The sequence below is a fragment of the Oncorhynchus clarkii genome, chromosome 7, assembly GCF_045791955.1.
Source record: "Oncorhynchus clarkii lewisi isolate Uvic-CL-2024 chromosome 7, UVic_Ocla_1.0, whole genome shotgun sequence".
NCBI lineage: Eukaryota > Metazoa > Chordata > Actinopteri > Salmoniformes > Salmonidae > Oncorhynchus > Oncorhynchus clarkii.
Genome location: NC_092153.1, coordinates 70,754,863 through 70,768,632, shown reverse-complemented (window position 1 = coordinate 70,768,632; position 13,770 = coordinate 70,754,863). Strand labels below are relative to the sequence as shown.

The 13,770-nt window shown below is 44.0% G+C and overlaps 1 protein-coding gene and 1 pseudogene across 5 annotated transcripts in view; both read left to right on the top strand.

Annotated features, from left to right (window-relative positions):
- Positions 1 to 59: 59 nt before the first annotated feature.
- Positions 60 to 10,472, top strand: LOC139412673 (isocitrate dehydrogenase [NAD] subunit beta, mitochondrial-like; annotated as a pseudogene).
- A 1,257-nt stretch (positions 10,473 to 11,729) lies between these two features.
- Positions 11,730 to 13,770, top strand: part of LOC139413793 (receptor-type tyrosine-protein phosphatase alpha-like) — a 51,123-nt gene continuing 49,082 nt past the window's right edge. Inside the window, exon 1 of one of the 5 annotated variants that reach the window (XM_071161554.1) lies at positions 11,730 to 12,117. The gene's annotated coding sequence lies outside the window, so the exon portion shown is untranslated. The remainder of the gene's footprint in view (positions 12,118 to 13,770) is intronic. The other 4 variants (XM_071161557.1, XM_071161556.1, XM_071161551.1 and 1 more) reach the window with 4 other exon arrangements.

Sequence of the window (13,770 nt, the reverse complement as noted above, 5' to 3'; positions counted from 1 at the left end):
TTCGGTGGCGCAATGTGTTGTAATGCTTAGGAGGGCGGGCACATGTCTTTGCCAGGCAGATGTCGGAAGTTCGAGCTAGGTATGAGCTGGATTGGATCGGGGGGAAGTGGTTCTAGCCAAGCAAGCAGCGTGACTTTCTTTACACGCAGACCGATAAAAACAGATTCCTGCTTGTTAGCTTTCTTGGAGCAGTGCAATAAATCAGGCTCTGTTGGACCCTAGCGTGGCAGGTTCAAATCACGCCTCCCGTCTCAAAATCTTACACGGGTACTACATCATGCATTATTGCAACCCTCCGAGATTAGTGGCAGGGTTTCTGTAACCACACCCACCTTGGTCTCAAATTTCTGTGAAAAATGACAAATATTTGCCCCTTCTAACGAGGTCTCCTTGGCCCTACTAATTTGACTGAACTGTCTACTCTGCTGAAGTTGAAAATATTAGGACGAACTGCAACTCCAATCCACTAGGTGGCGTCTGTATCTCGCTCACATGGTTGCTCAGTCCAACTATTGCACCAAAGAAGAATCAACGTTTCTAGCCTGTAAAGACAAAGTTAATTTCCTCCACATTCTCGTTGGTTTGGTAATCACGATGGCTGCTGCCTGAGCCTTGTAACTTTGATCAAGGTTAGTCGCTAGATAATGTTTACAGCCATCAAATTGTGGACAAATTGTTTCGTGTAAAACCCTTCGTTGATGCTATTGGGGACAGCCGTTTTATTAGAAACTGCTTGACATAAATTCATTTAATCACCAATGCGATAGGAGGATGATGATAGCTGGCGTTAGCTAACTTGGCTAGCTAGTAGCTACTGATATAACAATACAAATCTTTGACACTAACGTTATCTGTGATTGTGTGTTATCAGCTTCAGAAATACACAGTGTCAGCTAGCCTAAACCTAATTTTTGCAGCCTGATAAACCAATTGGGCTGTCTTCTGATACGAGAGACTGGCGTAAAGTTAGCTCAAATTGATTATTATAGCCTGTCGCTTCATAGTGTAAAACGTTCTGAATTATGTCCCCCTTATCCTATCATCAAGGTACATGACACTTATTCAGAATGTTCTTCATGCCTAAACACGGTCCAGTTTTATAGTGTAATTGGTGGGGGGGGGGACCATGCCTCTGGTCTAAGCAACCCCCATTGTCTTTAAGTTGTATTGACACGGTGATGCCATCAGATGAGACATTCAGATAATGCATACTTTCTATGGTAGGCCTAATTTACTATTGTGTCCTGTTCTAGGGCCTGACTGGCACTGGCCCGCGGTGGCAGCAGCTGGCTGTCCGGCCCCACAGTATGACCGCCTGTCTGGGTGTGCCCGAGGCGCCGATGCCACCTTCACGGTCACCGTGGTGCCCGGGGATGGAGTAGGACCTGAGTTGATGACTGCTGTCAAGGAGGTTTTCAAGGTATGTATATTATGGTGGCTCCTTTTCTCAAGTCTGATCAGGAGAGGTGATGTGTCTAAGGGTGTTTTTCACATATGAAATTTGGTTTCCTGCAGCATTAGTCACAATGTATATTCTACATGGCATTAGCAAGCTAGCTTGTTTACAATGGGCAAAAAGTTCCACGTGACTTGCGCTGCTGTGTCACAATACCTGGTACTCTGGTCCTGGACCTTGAACCCGCTACTCACCAGGTCAATTATTTGTTTCAGCCAGGGTTTGTTTGTGTTTCACATGTGCTTTATAGCATGTATTAAGGTACCAGAATCCAGATCACACAGAGATATGTGAAAGCGCCTTAAGAGTGCATTGGTGTCTGGTCCCTCTGACATTTACGTAACTAACTCATCTCCTTGGCACATTCCACTCCAAATATCCTATTACTTTGCTTTCACCACACCTTACCCCCAAGCTCATGAAACTCTCTTGGTGCCCCCCACCCAAACACTCAAGACCGGAGTGTCACTTTTCCACACACGGTCAACACACACAGTATGTCGCCCATGTGGGAACGGAGCCCACTGTCTTGATATTGCCTGCACCATGCTTCAAGCGTGCTCTGAGCTCAATCCAATATTTTCTGTGTTCATTGATAACTTAAAAATTAGTCTTGTATATTCAGTTATTGTAGCCCATTCACTCACTCCTTTATTCATTCATCTGCAATATGTCCATCCTGTTTCTCATCCTTTTGTCTTATCTCCTTGTTTCTAGCCTTAAACCTGCCTTTCCATCCCCCTCCAGGCGGCTGACCTCCCAGTGGAGTTTGAGGAGTTTCACCTGAGTGAGGTGCAGCACATGGACAGCAACGAGAAGCTGCAGCAGGTGTTAGCCTCCATGAAGACCAACAGGGTGTCCATGAAAGGTAACCGACGTGTCTCCTCTCATTTCCTATGCAGGAGATTTGCTTCCACTTGAATGCTTTTATCAGATCAGTGTGTTCTGACTGGGTTTTATTTTCTCTGTCTGTGTGTAGGAAAGATGAACACCCCCGTGGAGTTTAAAGGGGAGCTGGCTGGCTTTAAGATGAAAATCAGGTAAGGCAATATTAGATCTAACGCCCCCACAATTCATACTGGAGCCAGGCAACACAATCAATGAATATTGTAAGGTTATGGGAACTAGTGCATGGGGTCCTCAACCACTATTTGAGAAAGTCCAGTCACACAAATTTCCTAGGTGGCAAAGGTCCGGATGGATATTGTCTTTATTGACAGAGCAACAAACCCCCCCCCCCCCCCCCAAATTGTTCACACCCCCTTTTGTCGGAATGAAAAATGTGCAGTTCAAAGCGAATTTCCTGCAATTCTACACATTTTGCCATGTCTTATGTGTGTTATAAGATACCTGAGTACACAAAATCAATGTGGGCACATAATCTGGGTGTGATAACTACAAGATAGGCCACCTTGCATACCTAGGTAACATGGAATTTGTTTATCAACTGGGAGTTTCTGACAGGATATAGCTCTCTAAGGTCTGTCAGTTCAAATCAGTTTATTTGTCACGTGCACCGAATTCAACAGTGAAATGCTTACTTACAGGCTCTAATCAAGTGCAAAAAAGGTGTTAGGTGAACAATAGGTAAGTAAAGAAATAAAAACAACAGTGAAAAACAGTTGTGAGGCTACATACTGACACCGGTTAGTCAGGCTGATTGAGGTAGTATGTAGATATGGTTAAAGTGACTGCATATATGATGAACAGAGAGTAGCAGTAGTGTGAAAGGGGTTGGTGGGAGGCGGGCGGCAGGACACAATGCAGATAGCTCGGTTAGCCAATGTGCGGGAGCACTGGTTGGTCGGGCCAACTGAGGTAGTATGTACATATGAATGTATAGTTAAAGTGACTATGCATATATGTTAAACAGAGTAGCAACAGTGTAAAATAAGGGTTGGGGGGGGGCACACAATGCAAATAGTCCAGGTAGCCATTTGATTTACCTGGTCAGGAGTCTTATGGCTTGGGGGTAAAAACTGTTGAGAAGCCTTTTTGTCCTAGACTTGGCACTCCGGTACCGCTTGCCATGCGGTAGTAGAGAGAACAGTCTATGGCTGGGGTCTTTGACAATTTTTAGAGCCTTCCTCTGACACTTCCTGGTGTAGAAGTTCTAAATGGCAGGCAGCTTAGCCCCAGTGATGTACTGGGCAGTACGCACTACCCTCTGTAGTGCCTTGCGGTCAGAGGCTGAGTAATTACCAGCCAGTGATACAACCAGTGCTCTAGATGTTGCAGCTGTAGAACCTTTTGAGGATCTGAGGACCCATGCCAAATATTTTTAGTTTCCTGAGGGGGAATAGGCTTTGTCGTGCCCTCTTCACGACTGTCTTGGTGTGTTTGGACCATTCTAGTTTGTTGGTGATGTGGACACCAAGGATCTTGAAGCTCTCAACTTGCTCCACTACACAGCCCCGTTGATGAGAATGGGGGTGTGCTCGGTCCTCCTTTTCCTGTAGCCCACAATCATCTCCTTTAGTCTTAGTTACGTTGAGGGACAGGTTGTTATTCTGGCACCACCCGGCCAGGTCTCCGTTAATAACACGAGGAAAACTGCCCATGCACTAACCAATTTTGAAATTGCATCTTGTGCATTCTATTACATCTTTCAACCATATTAATTTAAAGCCTGACTTGAATTCCCTTAGATTTCTTTCTTGGTATTGACCCCGTTCTGGTTCCGGGCCATGGTTCACATGTGGTATGGCTGTTCTAGTGTGTGCGTGTGGCTGGCTGGTTGGCTGATCTCATTAATGAAGCTCTCCTCAGGTGTAGACTGGACCTGTTTGCCAACGTGGTTCATGTGAACAGCCTGCCTGGCTATAGCACCCGCCACAACAACCTTGTCATTATCCGAGAGCAGACCGAGGGAGAGTACAGCTCTCTGGAGCACGAGATACATCACATATTACCATGCAACCAAACAATGGGTGTGTTTTTATTTTAGCTCACCTAGGGTGCCAATATAATAATTGTGAGCTCAATGTGCACATTGCACAGTTTCTCTAGAGATAAGTCAGATCAAGCGCAAAACAGAGTTGTAGTTTCCAAGAGGCCAATATTTGACATAGTTTAGTACAGAAAACATGGTCATTAACTGCAATGACCATAATCCATTGCGCTCCTACTTGTCCGGTCTGTTTCTTTTACGCCTGCTATGTTAGGTTATTGTGGGACAGATGCAGAGAGGAGACAGAAGAATGCACGATTAAGAGGGATAGAGAGCAGTTGCTTAGATCATGTATTTTCAGGTAGATACCTCTAAGTGATTTGATAGTTGGTATTCAGCAGTCATAAAAGTGCCTTATTTACTTTGAAGAACTACTAAAATAGTGATTTTGTCAGACAGCATAGGCAGCAGCACTATAGAGGGGAGATGATGAAATGGAATGAAATAAGTCATAAAATAAAACAACTGATATTTTATTAAAGTTATGTGAGTAAACGGTTAATAAGTGATAAGCAGTAATGGGCAGTCACTACCATCATTGTACTTTTATTCATTGTTTTATTCTGTGTTACAGCAGTCAACCCACATAATGCATACTAAAATATATTTTTTAATTATTTAACCGAAACCAAACCGACTTCAAAAAGCATTAATTGGTCAGCACTTTGAGGGAAATCTCCACTCACCCTGTGGGGTCTGGCTAGCTAAAGTCGATTGACCCGGTCCTGATGGAAATCTTACCATGTTTTTGATTAGTTTGTTGTATGACTAATACACATTGAAATCATGCATGAGGCATTGTACACTGGAAAGAACACGACCACGTATGAGCACATATGTAAGCGCTCTAACAACATGGTCAAACCACGGTCTGATGGAAGTTTGTCCTGATCTGAACTCTGTGCTTTCTGTCTCTCAGAGTGTGCCTGGAGTGATCGAATGTCTGAAGATTATCACCAGGGAGTTTGCCTTCGACTACGCCACCAAGAAGGGTCACGGCAGTCCACAAGGTCATGTGAGTCTTGGTGCCAGAAACAACCTTTTTTTAAAGGCTTCTACACATCTATCCAACCACAGCCAAGGATTTGTCTCCTTCTGCCTTTCTACAGGAATCTAGTAGATGGCCTGTTCCTACAGTGCTGTGCCGAGGTGGCAGAGCTGTATCCCAAGATCAAATACGACAACCTTATTATAGACAACTGTTGCATGCAGGTACGCCCCACCTCTCTCACTCTCACTTACTTACTGCTTCTCTCTCTCTCTAGCTGGTCCAGAACCCATACCAGTTTGACGTGCTGGTGATGCCCAACCTCTATGTCAACATCATTAACAACCTGGCAGCTGGGCTGGTCGACGGGGCAGGAGTGGTCCCAGGAGAGAGCTATAGTGCAGAGTACGCCGTGTTTGAGACTGTGAGTGTCCTGGAGTCTGCCTGAGATCCAACTTAACCAGTCCGCTGCAATCATACACTAGATACATTGCAGACCCAAGCATAGATAAAATGGCCTGAGAAATGTAATGGCCTCTGTCTCAGGGAGCGCGACACCCCTTTGCCCAGGCTGTGGGCAGGAACATCGGCAACCCCACGGCCATGCTGCTCAGCACTGCCAACATGCTCCATCACCTCAAGTGAGTGGGCACTGCTTCCAATGGGATTTGTGCGCGGGTGTGTGTGTGCACTAACCTCAACTGACTGTTTTGTGATAGCTTGGAATACCACTGCAACATGTTGTCAGACGCTGTCCGGAGGGTCATCAAACAGGCAAGGTAATTGTGTGTGACGATATTGTATCAACACTATTAAATCCTGTTGGTTTGTGTGCATGTATTCTACAGTTGGATGGGAGAGCACACGGTTGGGTCTTTGCAATATGTATATGAATTTTGTACGTCAAATCATGGATGAAAAGTGGAAAAACAAACACTCTGATTCAAAGAATTTAATGACCCTCAAATTGTATTTGTCAATGAAAATACACTTAAAAAGCAATAACCCATATCCTGGTGTGTGAGAGAGCCTTTTGATTGTGCATGTTGACGTGGGTGGAATCCTGTACACCACTCTGTGTCCTGCTGTACATTGTTCTTGTAACTGTAGAACCTGACTGGTAACAAAGATGGACTAACTGTTGTCTGCGCTCCAGCCCGTATTAGGACTAATAGCAGCAGCTCTAACCCTAACTAATACCATGGTTCCTAGACCGGTGCATGGTCAACACAGAATCTATGTTTTTGCAGAGTGAATGTGGGAGAATGGTTTCTGTTCACTGAAATAGTGTAGGTATTATGGTCTGATAATTTAGAGAAATGGTGGTAGCTTGATTGAAAGTGGAAGGACGTGTGATCTGAATTTGTGAAGTATAGTGTTTGTCAATTCACTAGAGCAGGGGTGGGAAACTCCAGTCCTCAGCAGCCAACGGGGTGTCATACTTTCCCCTGTCCCTAGCAAACGCATGTGATTTTAAACTAATTGCATTCTAAACTGAACATCATGATTAGTCGATTATTGGGGTGCGGTGTCTTAGCTGGGGCTGGGGCCAAAGGGTTACACCAATCAGGCCTTGAGAACTGGAGTTTCCTATCCCTGCACCAGTCTGAGGTACCCTCCACTTTTTCCTCTCCTCCTCCTATTCCCTTGCACCCTGTGTGTGTGTGCACGTGTCCCAGATGCGGCCCCGAGACCTGGGCGGTTACAGCACAACTGGGGACTTTGTGCAAGCTGTTGTGGGGAACTTCCGCCACGACCAGCGTACTAAAGAGGTCCTGGTCCCCTGAACAGCCCTTTACCCTGAACTGGACGGCCAACCAAATATAATCTGGATATATTGAACCCCATAATCGCCATATATCTCCTAATAACTTAGCCACAACTGTTTTGCTCCCTGTCCCACTAAACGAATTCTCCTTACATCACTCTTGGCAGCTCTTGTTCCTCTTCTCCGCTTTTCACGTTCCTCATAACACGCTCTGCGTATCCTCTGAGGGTTTCTGTTTCTCGATTTGGCCAAAGCAATTCATTTTCTGCATTAATCTTTTAAATGAATTGTTTTTGATCAAATTGTCCATTTATGCTGCTGTGGCCTTCTCTATTTTCTCCCAGTCTTTTCCTTGCTGAACACTTTCTCCAACTCCATGTCAACCAGTTCTTTTGTACTTCCTCTGCTGTTGGATGCACTCTTCTATCAGCTCTACTACCTCTATAGTGTTCTCTGTATCTGTCGGCTACCACCACCTCTTTCCCTTTACTCTCCTACTCTGCCTTCTCTCTACACTGTTTCCTTGTTTGTGCTGTGGACATGCGTGTGAGTTTATATTTGATCACTGCTAATCTAGTCTTGCAGTCCACACTGGTTGTGCTGGAGGTTGTTCAGCAGTATTGATCAAGCTGGTTTTGTGCCACGATGACAATTTACCAACACCAAAGCAAGTGAAATCTTATCACTGCATAAGTGGACTTCGGGTCTTCCATTTCACAGCAATGAGTTGTGGCAGGCATTATAAAGTGCATTGTTCATAACTGTACGTGCAGTGTGTCCATGGACAAAGGATAACTGGCCTTTTGCAATAACAGCCTTAGTCACGTCACGAAAACCTGCTGTAGTTACTATATTTAAAAAAAACTGGACTGTTTCTCACAAACACACACCGCCACTCGTAAAATCAGCGGGATGCGGAGGTCATTCCTGTGAAGGGAGACCATTTTCAGTGTTTACAATCAATGTTTTCACATTGTTGCGTTAGCAGGGATGCTAACAAGCTGAACTGTGAAATGGGCTAGCTTCACTGAACCCTATTCACTCATACTCAATTCATAATCACAAGTTAAACTAATGTCTTAATATTCTGTCCACTGTGTATGCTGTAAAATTCAGTGTATCGTAGAGGTCACTATCTTGGGAGCCCTTTGCTGTAGTTGTGACCTTGGGGATCCATTGTGTTTGTCTATTCAGTCAAAGCTAAGCTTTTTCATCATTACATTTCACAAACGAACAAGCCATTGTTACCTGAGCCTATGACCAGCTTTGCCTGAGTTCACAAGGGAAACCATTTGATCATGTCAGACTAGTGACTTTTCTGTTTTTGTACTGTCCGTTCCATTATATATTGGTTATGATGAAATCAGAGTGGTGGCATTGCTACTGGTGACTTCGACAGGCATATATTGGTTTTTGGCAAGACACTACATGACCAAAAGTATATGTGGACACCTGCTTGTCGAACATCTCATTCCAAAATCAGGGGCATTAAATGGAGTTGGTCCCCCTTTGCTGGTATAACAGCCTCTACTCTGGATGTTGGAACATTTCTGCACAGCCCCAGACCATTATTCCTCCTCCACCAAACTTTATAGTTGGTGCTATGCATTGGGGCAGGTAACATTCGCCCGAACCCTGATTTGTCTGTCGGACTGCCAGATGTTGAAGCATGATTTATCACTCCTGTGAACACATTTGCGCTACTTCAGATTCCAATGGCGGCGAGCTTTACACCACTCCAACCAACGCTTGGCATTGCGCATGGTGACCGTAGGCCTGTGTGCGGCTGCTCGCCCATGGAAACCCATTTCATGGAGCTCCCGACTAACAGTTTTTGTGCAGACGTTGCTTCCAGAGGCAGTCTGGAACTCTGTAGTGAGTGTTACAACTGAGGACAGGCAATTTTTGCACGCTTCAGCACTCGGTGGTCCCACTCTGTGAGCTTTTGTGGCCTACCACTTTGCGGCTGAGCTGTTGTTCCTCTTAGACGTTTCCACTTCACAATAACAGCACTTACAGTTGCCCGGGGCAGCTTTAGCAGGGCAGAAATTTGACGAACTGACTTGCTGGAAAGGTGGCATCCTATGATGGTGCCACATTGAAAGCCACTGAGCTCTTCCGTAAGGCCATTCTACTGTCATTGTTTGTTTATTGTGATTGCATGGCTGTGTGCTTGATTTTATAAACTTGCCAGCAACGGGTGTGGCTGAAATAGCCGAATCCACTAATTTGAAGGGGAGTCCACATACGTGTATGTATGTATGTATGTATATGCTTCAAAGTGCTGTTTTTGGGTACATAAGTTTATGTATAACTTGTTATAATGGTTATGGCTATAGTACTGGTGTTATAATATTGGATCTTTGAACTAGCACTTGATAACACCAGGCTGTATCACTTCCGGCTGTGATTGGGAGTCCCATAGGGCGGCGCACAATTGGCCCAGCATTGGCCGGGATAGGCAGTCATTGTAAATAATAATTTGTTCTTAACTTGCCATTGTTCCCTAACTGTTACAATGGCTGATGGACCTTTTTGTTGTTTTTAAAGCGATCATCATGGTCAAATACTAAAGAAGAATTAAAATATGGGAAAATGCATGTTGCCTATGTTTCTCTAAAGGGTTAGACTGAATATGTATTTATGGCTTGGATGAGTGGTGGCCCAGATGTAACGTTCTACATCATACCGGGATGATTTCCTTATTTTAAAAGTTACATATCAAACCTGATTGCTGACAAGCAAAGCATTTTGAGACTCAACAATGGATTTATGAAACAAGTACAAAAATATATTATTGGGGTGTAATTTTCCTTTAAGTTGCTTCAAAATAACCTAATCTTCACCTGTATTGTGTTTGAGTTTGGTGAATAAGGCTCTCTTACACACTAGTCATGTTTGTATGTATTTGTGAGGGCCATTTGCCTGTGTGTGTGTGTGTGTGTGTGTGTGTGTGTGACACGACTTTTATTTGTGGCAGGTGCACACAGGAGACCTGGGAGGCTATGCTACAAGCGACGAGTTCACCAGAGCTGTCATTGCCAACCTAACCATCTGAGCTATCCTCATACTGGCTGCTTGTAAACACAGACTTCATTTACCTTCTGTCAAACTAATCTCGCTGTATTGACACCCACACTACAAATTAAATTCTCCAGACCGTGTGAAATGACAGCTTACACCCATGGGAGTTTACTGAAATATATGTAAAATACGCACAATTTAAATAGATGAACTGCTACATAATTGAGAAACCAATATAGGGGCTGCACATTCAGTCTTATAAGCAGTACCAAAATAAGAATGTTTTCCTATGTGACAGTACTTCTATAACACTTAAGTCACATTCCATGTTCTGTAACAATGTTCTTTCTACTTAACTGTTCTTCAATGACTGGACCATGTACTATATCAGTATTTATTTTTTAATGTATTCTCTACATGCATTATTGACTTGTTAATTCATTAACTGTAATAAACATATTACTATATCTGAAACTCTGCTGTATAGAAAATCGGTCTTAACATAAGTGTTGTATTTGAGTGATGTTAGTGTAGACCGTAATGTAATTTGTATTGCATAAATATTGAATTGCAACAGTGTGACGCTGGGTTTAAAATAGTTCTGAACCTCCAGTAAAATAAATCTTAAATATTTGAAGGTGATCTGGATGTGAGTTCCAGAAATGACACCTTTTTAGAGAAAGGAAAAAAGCTGATTGGGACATTGCTTTTTTTAGATCTCAGAACTTGTAAGTTTGGCAGAGAAATATTGGTAACCTAGTGGCTTTGGTAAAGCCTCGTGCAGCGTTTGGTCAACCAATGGTTGGCTGGTCCTCCCGAGTCCTAGACCAGTGGTTCCTAACTCCGGTCCTCGAGTACCCCCAACAGCACACGTTTTTTTTTTTTTGTAGCGCTGGACAAACAACTGACTCAACTCATTGAGGGCCTGATGAGGAGGTGACAAGTTGAATCGGGTGTGCCTGTCTGGGACTGCAATAACAATGTGTACTGTACTGTGCAGGCTTTTGTTCAAGCACTATACCTGACCTGATTCAACTAATCAATAAAACATCAAGTCTCAACACTATCACAACTGGCGGTGATTTGGAGTCCAATAAGGCGGTGGGCAATTGGCTCAGCGTCGTCCGTGTTTGTCCGGTGTAGGCCATCGTTGTAAATAACAATTTGTTCTTAACTGACTTGACTCGTTAAATAAAAAAATATATACATTGATCAGTTGAATCGGGTGTGCTACTGCTGGGCTCAGTGGGCTGGAACAAAAGCCTTTAACCCAGGACCAGGGTTGGTGACCACCACTGGCCAATGTTGACAGAGGGCCAACTAAATTGGATCGTGTGCCCCGGCAGCCTATGGGAAATTAATAAACTCGTCCAATATTCGACTTTGTGTATGTGACAGAAATGACCAGATGGTTGACTCGTGCTCTTCTGGATAGGGATGCGGTTTACTCCGTCTCGTGATGGTCCGCCAGATGTCGCAGTGGCACCGTGGAAGGAGGGGCCTGGCCTGGCCTGGCCTGGGAATTCTCTGCTTCCCATTCCTCCTATTGCAGACGCAACATGGCGGACTAGAAGAGGCGGCGACTCCCCTGGATGCAAAAAATAAACTGGGATTCACGTCCCCCTATGCCTCGAGGAAGACGGAGAGATACAAATGTGTTATAGAGACCTTCGGTAACATTGAGGAATGTTTGGGACCGTTCTAGTCACTCGTTAGGATAAACAGACTTGCGATCTTTTGCCTCCAAATTGTCTGTCCCAGATCGTTCCTATCACTGACACAGCCCCCCCCCCCCTCCCCTCTCCCCCTCTGCACACACTCTTGGTTACTGGAGTGTGGAGACGGGCCGGTGTTGAGAACGTGTGAAAAGGAAGAAAGGAATTTCACTACTGTAGATATTCAGGATTGTATTACACCAAACGGGAGTCGTGGTGAGTTTTGTTTTTATTCTGCTGTAAATTGTCACTAGTTACGGTGAAGCGTGTTTCATTAAGTTGTAATAATGTCTGGCTACTTGTCACACAAATAAGCACTTTTGGATTGTCCCTTATCATTATCACAGTTTAGTATTCCACGGCGAACATCGTTTCGGTGATGAGAGATACGGCGGAGAGGGAAGAGGTTGTTTTTGTATAACGTTCCATGGGTATCATGGGAGCGCACCCAATTATATGTTTGTAGCGACACGAACATTTACAGAATGAGCTTGGAGTAAGGGAGGAAACATTTTGCGAAGGGGGAGAATATGCCACAACATACATTTTAGATTTCCACAGTGTGAGCGTGTTCTGTGAACGCATAACGTTACATTGTTTCCATGTCGCATTGTTACAATCGGGGGGCCAGTGCGTTCTAACTGAAAAGTACATATTGATCAACGCTTTGTTGCTAAATGTTTAGAGATGGTGGGGGAGTAACCCGGGGCTGGGGTGGGGGGGATAGGGAGTTTAGTGGGAACACAGCCCAGGAATTAGGTCGCTTTAGACAGACAGGCCTTCAAATCACAGCACACATTTACATTTTTGTATATCACGTATACTGCTTTACTCTGCCTCGCTCTCCATTTCCTCTTCTGATACTAATTATTCTGGCTTGACTGGACCTTGAGGTTACTTAGTCTAGCCTAAATGTAGTTACGCAATATGAATCTTAACGAATTGTGCACTGGTGTCACAGCTGGTGACCCCCTTAACCCTGGTAATAACTATAATGTAATGTATAAACATGGCTTGTGTCCCAGGCAGGCTGGTTTAAAAAGTTTGTTTCAGTGCAAGCCCTCAGTGTTTACATGCCGCACACTGTATAGTTGGTGTGCTGTGACAACTCCCTCAATGATTCTAATCAATACAAGTTCATTAGCATGAAAAATACATTTGGCAATGCAGGAGTCATCAAGGAATATGTTCCACATTTTGTCTGCTGACCTTTTGAAACCATTGATTTCATGAAGGTGGAGGCCACTTTCATTTGATGCCGTTTTTGATGCATCATTAGGCATGACTGAAAAAAAGGCTTGAGGCCCTAGTGCAACTTGAGTGTATATTTAATTGTCTTGTAGTGCTGAGCGATGAGTGCTTTTTGAACTCGGTTTTGGTTCCACATTTTTTATTACATTATTAAGTGCATTATGTGGGTTGAATGGTGTAACAACACAGAATAACACAATTAATTAAAGTCCCATGAGTTTCAAGTTTTAATGTCATGTGTACAAGTACAGTGAATGCCTTTCTTGCAAGCTTTAAACCCAAGGATGCAGTAATCAATGTTTTACTAAAAATAACATGAGGTAGAACAAAAACACAAGAAATAAGAACACGAGAAAGTAAGCTATGTACAGGGTCAGGTCCAATACCATATTTACAATTTGCAGGGATACTGGAGTGATAGAGGTAGATATGTATTGGGGTAAGGTGACTAGGCATCATGATGTACGATAAACAGAGTAGCGGCAGCGTAAATTAAGATTGTATGTGTGTAGAGTCAGTATAATTGTTTGTGTTGGAGTGTGCGTGAGTTTGTAGAGTCCTGTGCGTGTGCATAGAGACCGTGCAAGGTCCTGGATGGCGAGGAGCTCGGCCCCAGTG